The sequence below is a fragment of the Hylobates moloch genome, unplaced genomic scaffold (assembly GCF_009828535.3).
Source record: "Hylobates moloch isolate HMO894 unplaced genomic scaffold, HMol_V3 SCAFFOLD_14, whole genome shotgun sequence".
NCBI classification, from domain to species: Eukaryota; Metazoa; Chordata; class Mammalia; order Primates; family Hylobatidae; genus Hylobates; species Hylobates moloch.
Genome location: NW_026652289.1, coordinates 23,042,792 through 23,055,939, shown reverse-complemented (window position 1 = coordinate 23,055,939; position 13,148 = coordinate 23,042,792). Strand labels below are relative to the sequence as shown.

Below are 13,148 nucleotides of genomic sequence, written 5' to 3'. Positions count from 1 at the left end.
CAATAAATAATAATGAAGTTCTACAAACTGTTTACAAAGATAAATCTCACCAGTATAATTTAATCAAAGAAGCAAAGAAGTCAGGCACAAAGAAGCACAAGTTTTATACTTTCTTTGAGGTAACATTTACCAGCACGCAAAAGCAAACTGTAAAGCAGTTTTCATGAACACCTGTTCAGTATTGCCTTAATATTTTTTGGTGGGAGTGAGAAATACTGAATTCACTTTCTCTTTATTGACCTATAGTTTCACATATGTTTATGAATACTAAAAACAAAACGATAATTGAAAATAATCATGTACTGTTTAACTGAGGACAAACACAGTTTTGAATTCTTTTTAACTTTGTGATTTATAGGTTTATTAATCCATTAAGTGTTCTCTAATTAATTAAATATTTATCAAACACCTAATAGTATGTTTAAGGTAAATTTGTTCCAAAAGCCCTTAACAGGCAACCAGTCTAATAGGTTAGAGAGAAAAGCCAATGTTTACAAAATAATGCATACTTTAATTAAATAATTCATTCGTTCATACCAAAAATATTTTTTGAATTACTACAAAATGCATCACATGTATGTAGTTGGAAAGCAATGGATTTTATAAAGAGGGAGCAAACAGAGAAAATACTAAAAGCGGTGAGAATATAGGAAGAGGAATCAATTAGAAGTTCAACGATGCCTGCTGCTTTCGTGGGGCCTCAAGCTAATCTGATTGAGAGGGAGGGCTGTTTAAGAGATAAAATGCCAAGTTGCCTCTATATGTAAATAGTTATTTCAAGTAGGGAAAAGAAAAATTAAAAAATTTTAACTGTTGACGCATACTACAGATTATGAAATTTTTTAAAGTGATACACTCTTTATATGAGTTAACTTACCAGATACTACTCTGTAATATGTTTTCCTTTCATCTAGCTGTTTTCTTTGAATAACTCATCATGTGACATTTCTCTACAGAGAAAAGTAAAATATATTTTTGTTTTTTAAGTATTACAATCAACGTTTGTTGTGGTTTTTTTTATTTTATTCTATTTACTTATTTTTTCAAGTTTATTTTTTTCTTTTTCTTTTTTTTTTTTGTGAGATGGAGTCTCATTCTGTCAACGGGCTGGAGTGCAGTGGCGTGATCTTGGCTCACTGCAATCTCCGCCTCCAAGTTCGAGCAGTTCCCCTGCCTCAGCCTCCCTAGTAGCTGTGCACCACCATGCCTGGCTAATTTTTTGTATTTTAGTAGAGATGGGGTTTCACCATGTTGGCCAGGATGGTCTTGATCTCCTGACCTCATGATCTGCCCACCTCGGCCTCCTAAAGTGCTGGGATTATAGGTATGAGCCAACACACTTGGCCTATTTTTTCAAGTTTTATTTTGGATTCAGAGGGTACACGTGTAGGTTTGTTACATGGGTATATTGTGCGTTGCAGGCATTTGGGGAAGGGATGATCCTGTCACCCAGGTAGTGAGCATGGTGCCCAATAGGTAATTTTCAACCCTCGTCTCTCTCTCTCCCCAGTTAGTAGTGCCCAGTGTCTATCATTCCCATCTTTATGTTCATATACTCATTGTTTAGCTCCTGCCTATAAGGGAGAACATGTGGTATTTGCCTGTCTGTTCTTGCATTCATTTACTTAAGCAAATACCACATGTTCTTGCTTATAAGCATGAGCTAAACACTGAGTGGAGGATGGCCTCCAGCTGCATCCATGTTGCTGCAAGGACATGATTTCATTCTTTTTTATGGCTGTGTAGTATTCCACGGTGTATATCTACAGCATTTTTATTATCGTTTTATTTTTTTTTTTTGAGATGAGAGTTATGCTCTTGTTGCCCAGGATGGAGTACAATGGTGCTATCTTGGCTCACTGCAACCTCTGCCTCCCAGGTTCAAGTGATTCTCCTGCCTCAGCCTCCCAAGTAGCTGGGAATACAGGCATGCACCAACACACCCCCGGCTAATTTTTTTGTATTTTTTGTACAGACAGTGTTTCACCGTGTTGGTTAGGCTGGTGTCAAACTCTTGACCTCAGATGATCCACCTGTCTCAGCCTCCCAAAGTGCTGGGATTACAGGCATGAGCCACCGCACCTGGCCCCACATTTCATTATCTAATCCACCATTGATGGGCACCTAAGTTAATTCCATATCCTTGCTATTGTGAATAGCACCGTGATGAAAAAGAAGTGTAAGTGCCTTTTTGGTAGAACAATTTATTTTCCTTTGGTTAGGATAGCCGGGAATTCCTGGGCCTAATGGTAGTTCCATTTTAACGTCTTTGAGAAATCTTCAAACTGCTTTCCACGGTGGCTGAACTAATTCGTATTTCCACTCACAGTGTATGTGTTCCTTTTACTCCACATCCTTGATAATAATAATGATGTTATTTAACCTTTATAATTGCCTTATGTTAAAATGTTATTCAATATCATTTATATTTTTGTATCTGCAAAGAAAAATATGACATGAAAGGTTAATTAACCCACCCCTAACAACCCCTAAGTGGTAGAGTCTGAATTTTAATTCAGGCATTTGCTTCAGTATCTGCACTCTTAAACACTGCACTGAACTCTCATCACTACAAGGTACTGTATTAAAGTTATAAGAACATAAATCATGATCCCACCAGAGCTTATTTTTCACCATCTTATCAGCTGCTAAATCCCACAGGGGTTTCTTGGGAGATCTATCTTCTGCTGAATGGAGCTGCCTCTCCAGTGGGTCCAATCCCATCTGTAGCCCTCAGCCTGATGTAGGGTTATAAAAGGCTGGCCCAGGACCTCAACAGGGATAACCTCCAAGTAAGGTTTATGCTCCATAGTAGCCCCTCTGTCGATATAGCCAAGGCTAGGTTTTACCTGAGACCAGATCCCTGCTCGGCTGTCTCCCACTTCCCAATTTTTCTTCACATTCTCTCTTATATTCTGAGGAGCGCACCTCCAACAAATTGTATGCACTTGAATCCTTCACTTAGACTCTGCTTTTATGGAACCTGATCTAAAACATTTTTCATTCTTATTGCACATCTTTAAAATGCAAAAACTACCTAGAAAGTTGACATTTGTAAAAATAAATGAAGTCAACTGCAGACATTTTCATATGTATACATTTCTGTATTTACTAATTTCTATATTTCCTTCTTACAATCAGAAAATAGATTGTGAAAAACAGAAAATAAGTCTCTTTTCTGATCATGTTGGGTTTTCTTCTACTAATATTGTTTATTGAGTCTTCTTAACCATTTTATATCTACTCCTTTAATCATCAGAACCTAATATTTTAATAATCCTTAGAATTAATTATTAGATATCATTATTATAATTTAGACAAGAGAGTTGGAAGAAATATATTAATTAACTTATTATCTGCATGACAGTGGGCAAGTGGTGGATAGGGAAGTCCAAGATTATGTTAGCTGGTCATGGTGGTGTGCACCTTTATTCCCAGCTACTCGTGAGGCAGAGGTGGGAGGATCAGGATCGCTTGAGCCTAGAAGGACGAGGTTGCAGTGAGCCAAGATCACACCACTGCACTCCAGCTTGGATGACACAGTGAGATCCTATCTTTAAAAAGAAGAAAGTCAAAGATTATGTTTTAAATGTAATATATTGGCCCTGATCAACAAATTGATCACTTTGCTTTGTTCCTCCTTGAAAAGAAAATCCATAAAGAAGGTATCAATTAGATAAGCTCCTTAAAGTATATTAAACCACTCCATCAAATTACAAATTCTCAGGAGTAATCAGTTCCTCATAGAACTAGCTAATCAACTTTATTGACTATTGAACTGAATTGACCAATTAAAATAGTTGATTTGGCTTCACATAAGTATGTCTTTGAAGAACAATAATAAAGCCCAGGTTTAATGGGAGAGGTGTCAAACTATATTAGGGCCAGATTTGGAAACTGACATATACACAGAGGTACACATACACATGATTTTCAAATTGACATTTTTGCCTTATTTTCTTATGCTTAATTTTTCAATATGAATAATTAAAAATGTATATTTAATGTAAGACTTTTACATTTTTGCATGCCTACAGTGTTGTTTTATAAAAATAACTGGCTGAATGAAAAACCCTGTGTCTGAGACCATTGATTTGGGCAATGGATAAGAAGACCTTGAGGACTTAGTGACAGGTAGTAAGTTTGACTTAGCAAAGAAAAATAAAATGTAAGGACTTCTAAAAACATAAAAAGCTTTATTAAATACTGTTGCCTAAAGAAAAACAATGGGCTTTTAAAGAATTAAAGTTGGTTTTATTCAGAAGTCTTACCGAGGACTATACACTGAGGCCTGCAGCCTGGAACTGTTACCGGAAAGGGGTCTCAATCCACACCCCAAGAGAAGGTTTGTGGATCTTACAAAAGGAAGAATTCAGGGCAAATCCATGGAGTAAAGTGACAGCTAATTTATTAAGAAAGTAGAGGAATAAAATAATGGCTACTCCATAGACAGAGCAGTCCCGAGAGCTGCTGGTTGCCCATTTTTACGGTTATTACTTGATTATATGCTAAGCAAGGGGTGGGTTATTCATGCCTTCTTTTTTCAGACCATATAGGGTAACTTCCTGATGTGGCCATGGCATTTGTAAACCGTCATGGAGCTTGTGGGAGTATAATATTGAGGGCCACCAGAGGACACTCTCATCGCCATCTTGGTTTTGGTGGGTTTAGGCCAGCTTCTTTACTGCAACCCGTTGTATTAGCAGGATCTTTATGAACTGTATCTTGTGCGGACCTCCTATCTTATTCTGTGACTTAGAATGCCTTAATCATTTGGGAATGCAGCTCAGTAGGTCTCAGTCTCATTTTACCCAGCCCCTATTCAAGATGGAGTTGCTTTGGTTCAAATGCCTCTGACCCAACCAGCCCATTAGAGAGGTACTTTTGGACTGCTCCTAGGCTGTAGGCCTCAGGAATAATTCTCAGGAAGACTTCCAGATAAAACTAGCTTTTTTTCTTTGTTTTTGTGGGCCATGTTTTATTTGTCCTTTTTCCTCAAACAGGATAACCAAAGATACAGACCATTCAATACAATGAAATAGACAAAACAAATTCTAAGAGACTGTGATACCACATGCTACATTTAATCTTATTTTATTCATGCTTGCCTTGGGATGGGGAATAGACCACTCAGTAAAAGCATACATTAAAATCAAAACGTCTTACCATATACAACTTTTAAACTACAATAATGATGGACTTTAATTATTTCCACACACACAATTTTAACATTAGTTTTTTAAATAAACACAAGACTTCTAGGAGTAATTTATAATAAAGTAATTCCTAATTTTTCTTTATAGATAAATCAAGTATCTACACAATACAAATTCCTATATACTGTGATCATTTACTTAAAATAAACATGTAAGTAAATTAAGTACATGGGCATGCCTAAGACAAGCTAACATTATATATTCAGTTAGGCAACAAACTGTAGTGCCAAATGGAATCAGTGTATTTGCAAATACATTTTAAAAGCTAAGTTACTTTTTATAATTAAATACAGAAAATATACTGATTTGTTAAAATAAATAAGATGTGATATATTAACACTTCACTATAAAGAATGCATACCAGAACATTCATAAACAGTAAATGAGTCTTATTAAGTATAATTTACTACAATAAATGCTGGCTAAATAGATGTGCATATTGTGAAGCACTGTGAGTGGTATGTGTTTTGCCACATACTTTTGTTATCTTGAGCTAGATAACACACGTGTACCCAATTCGGCAGTCATTTTCAGTTGCTACTAGTATCATATGTTTTAAGAAATGTGTACAGTGTGAAAAACTTAAAAAATATTCATGAATAAAAAATGTTTTAGAAAAAATAGATATTTTTCAGGCAATTATGTAGAGTCTCACTGTGTAAATTTCAAGGCAAGATTTGTTTCCTATAAAACAGATCATTGTTCTACGAGAGGCTGTTTTTTACTTGTCTTATTGCATTTCTTTTGCCTCCTCTAGCATTGCATTATTTTCCTCTATGCTTTATTTTTGTGTGCAAACGACATGCCAGTTAAAATGAAAACTATCTCATATGTAGAAAAAAGGTCTGGATTTTAAAAACCAAGAGCTAATCCTTACTAAATTACACCATCTGATTCAAGTAAAAAATGACTTAAACACTAGTGATAAAATAAAGGCAAAACACATTTCATGAAGAATGCAAAGATAACTGTCTGCTGATTGCTTTAGGTCACATGTTTTAAAATGCTGCTGCAGGTTTTATGAGGAATTTGAGGGGAAGATTCCATAGCAGAAGGTGGTAATGTGGCCTGTATTGACTTAAGTAGTGACCCAACTGGACTGTGAAACTGCAAGATGCCCACGGACTCGAGGTGCTTGTTAAAGAGGAACTCCACACTGCTGTTCAGAAATCCTTCATTTCCTCTCTCCACAAGCTTCCCATCCTCTACTAGCTCAGTTTCTAGTATTTCAGTATCTTCTTTCCTGTTAAATAACTTGTCTAAGTAACTAGTGTAAATGTTTTCCTTCTCAACTCATTCACACTTCCTTACCTCACAACAAAACTAATTTGTGATAAAATAGTTCTCCCCACCACTCACAAACTGGCTGTCCCAAGAAGATTGGTACAAGACTTCTAATTGAGTCAAATTTGCCATTCCTTTTTTCTGTTTTTCTTGGCTTACTGTCTTTGATATCAAATTTTTCATTTCTAGTTGGGACCCTGACCTATTCGAGTTATTTCATTTCTCAGCAACATCAGTAGGCTCGTGCTGTGAACTAAGTTGAGTAGTTTCTGCAATAAAGTAATCAAAATCAAACTCCTGATTTGTTTCCCTTTGTTTTTCAACCAGTTGCTGTGAGGCTTCCTCAAGCGCTATCTGAGCTTTAACCAGTCCATTCCTTTCACATTTTCACTTGCCTTTCTTATCAGATTTTTCTCTGCTTTATTCTTTCGGATTGAAAATCTCTATAATAAACTTGGGTTCATAGTAATGGTTAACTTCACTTGCTCTCCAAACTAAGTTATCTAAATATGATGATGACCTGACTTTGTAGTTACAAATATGTCTACACTTCAAATCGCTATTTGGTTTTATGATGATCTGGGTACTGCCAAAAAGGCTCAGTAGAGGAATTGGATCCTCCAGATACTTTATACTTTTCCCAGTGTCCATCCAAATATTTCTGGGGATCAACTTCTTCTTCTTCTTCTTCATCAGTGACATCAGACAGCGCTCTCGGGTCAAGCGGAACTTCATCAATATCAAAGTTGTTAGACATAGGCCAATCATGCGCTGAAAACTAACAATCATACCTTTCCCAGTTATAAATGTGACTGTGAGTTTCATCCATAAACAAAATATCATAAACTTCATCTTCAATATGAAAAAGATGACTTGAAATTTGCTCATCCATTGGAAAATAATATATGCTCATGTAATGATGGGAGAGCGCTTCTTCTGCTGTTAACCCATCTGTAGAGATAAATGTTAAAATTTGTTCCTGGAGATCTAGTGCTTCTCAACTAATTCCCTGAAGCAGCTGAGTTAAAGGTTTCTGTGGTTCAGTCATTTCATTTCTAATGTAAACTGGAATTACACTGAGAAGCTCCTGACAATCTTCGTCATGTATAACAGGACTAGATTCTAAAATCAGCTGCATCTGTTTGAGTTCACGTACACCTGCAAAAAGGGTTTTACCAGTCAGCATTTCAGCAAAGATGTGGCCTGCAGCCCACATGTCAATGGCTTTACTATAACTATTAGGAGAAAGTAAAAGATGTGGCGATCTGTACCATTTAGTTACCAGTCCTTCAGAAAGATGATCCTTATGGAAGTAATGAGGATCCAATAATCTCTGCAAGACAAAAGTCCCCTATCTTCAGCATCGTGTCTTCAGTATTAATGAAAAGATTAGCTGGTTTGAGATATCTGTGCAATACATTTGCAGAGTGAATATACTTAAGCCACCTTAGCAGCTGATACATGAAAAGTCTGGCATGCTTTTCCAGTAAAGGGCCCTCCTTCAGCATATTAGCCAAGTCTGTCTCCATGTAATTCTGAAAAATGTAAATACTGTTAATTTTGGTAAGAGAGTTCACATTGTTTGTTAATTGGCTTCCACTGGTACTAGCAATTTCAAACACTTTCACAATGTCATGGTGTCAAATCTTCTAATAATTTTGAGTTCATGTAGAGCATTTTTGACACTCTGGGGATCAGTAAGAATTGTCTTGATGGATTCTCTTTTATCACAGTCATTGTCTACAGCAAAAAAAAAACAACCAAAAACCAAAAAACAAACAAACAAACAAAAACAAGCTACTGCCTCCACAATCCAATGGTTTTAAGTTCATATATCCAGAGCCCAGATCAAAACCATGAATGTTCATGAGACTTTCAACTTTCTCTGCCAGTTTGAAACCCTTACTATTGAGTTTTTCTTTTGAATTGTTGAACTCGTATAAACAAGGAAGAAAACTGACATCAAAAGGAAAGATCTTTTAAACAGCGAGAAGAAAAATAATTACGCTTCCACAGCAAGGTGATGTCTTGATGTTCATTGCATTTTCCAAACAGGCTTGTTCAGTTCCCCTTAGATATAAAGCTCAAAAAGCTCTACTCCTATTGAGAATTTAAGAGATTGCAGTACTCATAGTTTAAGAAAGGAGCAACCACTCTGCAGACATTTAAAGAAAACACTCAAGAAGCTCAAATGGAATGAAATTATGTACTAGGCACCCAGATTTACTGTGATAAATGATTTAACATTTAACAAAAATATGAATAAATATGCACACAACACCACAGGCTTTTGTGAACATTCTCCTCACAGTGCAGACACATTCAGTGTCGGACTGGCCCTGAGCAGCATTGTTCTAAGGTGCTGGTAAGCACTATTTCCATTTTGGTTCTTTTCTTCCTTTGTTGCTATATATTTCATCAGAAAGCCCTGGCGGCTGTTGGTTAACAGATGTCTTTTGTTAGTGATCAGGTGGCTCCGGCTCACCACAATCACAACCAAGCTACTGTCTATCTTACTCTGATCCAACGGGACTTCCACTCATCGAGAGAGCGTGGGCCCATGGACGGCCCCCAATGTGGGCTCACGTCTCCAGCTGTACTGGCAGCAGCAGCTGCTTTGCCACAGTTGCTGCCATGCCAAACTCTATTTCTCTAAAAGGTTGACGTTTTCTTCAGTTGACAGTATTTATTTGAAAAGGAAATGAAAGTGAAGTATTAAAATACAGTGAGGGATGTAATTCTCAAATGCCTCCCATGAACCAGCAGCATCAGCGTTACCCGGGAACTCAGTAATTTAAATGTTTATGCCCCATTCCAGACCTTTAAAACATGAATCTGAGGACAAGGCCCTGAAATTTGCTATAATAAGCCTTTCAAATGATTCCGATTTGCTTAAAGGTTTGAAAATCACGGACATATGGAGTAAAATGGAGATGTATAAGAATAGGGCTCACGTAACTTAGCAAATTTTGCAGGTTAGAAAGGCTTTTTGCTGTTTAGTTGTTTCATTGTTTTAATTAATTAATTTATTTATTTATGTATTTTTTGAGACAGAGTCTTGCTCTGTTGCCCAGGCTGTAGTGCAGTAGCATGATCTTGGCTCACTGCAACCTTCACCTCCCAGGTTCAAGTGATTCTCCTGCCTCAGTCTCCTAAGTAGCTGGGAGTACAGGCATGTGCCACCAGGCCCGGGTAATTTTTGTATTTTTAGTAGAAACAGGGTTTCATCATTTTGGTCAGCCTCGTCTCAAACTCTTGATCTCAACTGATCCTCCCTCATCAGTCGTCCAAAGTGCTGGGATTACAGGCGTGAGCCACCGCGACCGGCCCACATCATGCTTAAAATGTATGATAACAACAGCACAAAGAATGGATGGGAGAAAATGAAAATACAATGTTTTCAGGTCCTTATTCTGAAATTAATGGAGTATATAATTATCAGAAAGTAGATACTGAATAACTATAGATGTAAATTTTAAATTAGCCTGCCACCACGCCTAGCTAATTTTTAATTTTTTTTTTTTATTTTTCGTAGAGATGGGGTTTCCCCATGTTGGCTAGGCTTGTCTTGAGCTCCTAATCTCAGGTAATCCCCCTGCCTTGGCCTCCCAAAGTGCTGAGATTAGAGGTGTGAGCTACCGCGCCCAGCCTGTTTATTTTAATTTAAGGATAATCTTAATATACAGGTCATGAAGGTTTAGAAATACTTGACTTTGCTAAGCAATTCAAAAAGAAATGATGCAGAAATGAAAAGGACACTATTAATTTCCTAAAATAGATTAATACGTAAATAAAGTCTTTGCTATGAAAACAGAAAACACTCCAGGTATTTAAATTACAATGAAATTTAAGCCAGGAGCAGTGGTACATGCCTGTAGTCCCAGCCACTCAGGCGGCTGAAGCAAGAGGATTGTTTGAGCTCAGGAACTAGAAACCAGCCTAGGCAAAACAGCAAGACCCTGTATTAAAAAAAAAAAAAAAAATTGTGGGAGGGAGTCCAAGGTGCGAGGATCAGTTGACCCCAAGAGTTTGAGAACAGCCTGGTCAACATAAAGACATACCAATTCTACAAAAAAAAAAAAGTTGTAATTAACAAATTAGCTGGGTGTGGTGGCATGTACCTATAGGCCCAGCTACTCAGGAGGCTGAGGCAGGAGGATTGCTTGAACCCTGGAGATTGAGGCTGCACTGAGCTGTGGTTGCACCACTGCACTCCAGCCTGGTTGACAGAATAATTTAAAAATGGGATATATACAGGAAACTTGTTTTCTTTAAAAGTATTGGAAAAGGATAAGGAACAGCTATCAGCAGGAATCATGGGAGGAAATCTGGAAGTGTAGAAATCAGGGAAGTTATTTCCAGTGGTCCAGCTGCCTGCATCATTAAGAAGAGCTGTACTCTAGGGAATTAGCCACTCAAACAGCATTTCTTCAATGTGTTCAGCACTTGCCATGTCTGCAAGGGTAGGAAATGAATGATGTCTGCTTTCCTTCCAATTTCCAAACCTTTTATATGCTCCTCTAACTCTAGCATCTATATTGGAATCCTATCGGCAAGGGAGTCCAGGAAAGGTAGTTCCTAGATGTCCAGTGCTTGACATACAGCAAGACATTAAAAGGGCAATGGCTGTTTTAATACAAAAAGAAAACATTCCACACAATCAGTCTACCTCTCTGGATGATCAGCTTTGAAACACACGTTTCTATCTACATTAAAGTAGAGAAACACTCATAATAAAAATCTTGTGTATGTTCCAAGTATAATTGCATAAGTGAACAAATGATCATTCTTTTCCTTAAAAGGAAAGACACAAAATCCCATCAATTATTGGAGTCAGGTCTGGGTGCTCTAGAGAATGTTCTGGTTTACCAACATACACCTGTTACCCCATAGGAGTCTCATTTCTTTATGATATTCAGGATCAATCACCACCACGGTCATAAGGAACCACAAATAGCCAGATGAACAGGAAGATATCAGAACAGGTAGGACAAAATACCAGCTTCTAGTTCAATCAAACCTTTGTTGTGTTCTCTTTTGGAAGCAATCCTATCTTGTAGACAACAAGACCTCTAAATAAGAAGAGGACAAAGATGGAAAAATGAAAAGTAAGAATAACTGAGAGTGCAAATAAAAGTAGTAGTGAGAGAGTATTCTGTTTGCATCTCTTGTTTCTTGTATCTATGTTCTGGCTTCAGTAAAACTACTAAAATACCAAGTCTGTGGCATATTCCTCATAGATTAGTAACCTAAATATGTAAGCTCTTATTACCTAGTTGTGACATAGCTTAGATTTTAATATTCTGTTACAACTATTTCTATATATAGCAAAACCATTAGTTGTGGTAGGTGTTGCTCATTGCCTCTTTTGCTATAAAATGATTAACTTGTCAAAAGCAGTATTGTTTGAAGTAGCAGAAGAATTAGTAAGATATTCACTCAATCTACATTTGGGCAAAAGCACTGGAAGCAAGAAAGGTAACTAATATTAACATTAATTTTATTTTCTAAAACAAAAAATAACCATATATCTTAGATTTGAAAGAGGTTCAATATTATCAACCTGCCACCATGTGACTAGTTTGTTCTTTCATGGAGAGGGAGCATACAGTGGTTCCGCTTTGGATCCTACCCTTGGCAGATCAGGCACTCAGAAATAGTGACAGGTGTCATGACAGGTCATGAATTAATGAACAAGTATGGTATGGCTGAGAATAGAAGCTGACAATCATATACAGAAATGGATAACTGGTTCTCTTGATTATCAAAACCCTCCCCCACAGTGGGTGAACTTTGATGAGCTTCCAAATAGAACACAAAACATGCTCAAAATATCCATCTTACTATCAGCATAAAACCATCACAAGTATTCATGTCAACGATCCATGACCATGCACTAAACTATCCCTTACTATCTAAGAATCAGTATATATCTTACTTGTGCTTATATTTTATGCAAAGAAGATTGAGCAGCAAAAGCTTTTGACATGCCAAACATTGGGAGGATGTCCCTCCAACTTTTCCACATAACCACACAGGTATGCCATTGTAACGCAACATCATACCTCTTCAACTGATGCCACAACCTTCTAAAATCTAAGAATAAGATTGTGTTTATTTTTTTTATTTTTCCTGAGACACATTTTATGAAGTCTCCATGAGCCCATAAGAGAGGACTAATGGACAAATCTGAATATATCATAAGTAGGTACCCAGAAGTTGAAGTCATTTTCAAGGCCTGAAATTTTAATCAATTTGCAAGCTAACAAATTTGGGTGCCAGGGTCTCATGGATATTGGTGACTAACATCCATTGGTCAGAGATGAAGAGAAGTTCATTATTCATAGAAATAACAGTTGCAGGAGTATCAACATATTTAACTAATTCCCCAAGCCCAGATGTTCTCAGGACAATGACAAGAGAATCAGATGACACCATCACCCACAATGAATTCCATTGCAAGAAAGGAACCCTCAGCTCTGGGAACCCTGATATTTTATACTGGGCCCTAAATAGGGCTGTCCTTTGCTCTTGAAAAATATATATTTATTATATGAGACAATAAATATACCTGTCCTTTGCTGTGGAGAGAGCAACAGAAGTACATATACACGACAAATAAATTGTATCTAGAATATATATATATAC

At 37.0% G+C, this 13,148-nt stretch overlaps 1 pseudogene; it reads right to left on the bottom strand.

The window, feature by feature from the left end:
* Nucleotides 1-6,200: 6,200 nt before the first annotated feature.
* LOC116481536 (mitogen-activated protein kinase 6-like) overlaps nucleotides 6,201-13,148 on the bottom strand; it is a 25,049-nt pseudogene continuing 18,101 nt past the window's right edge.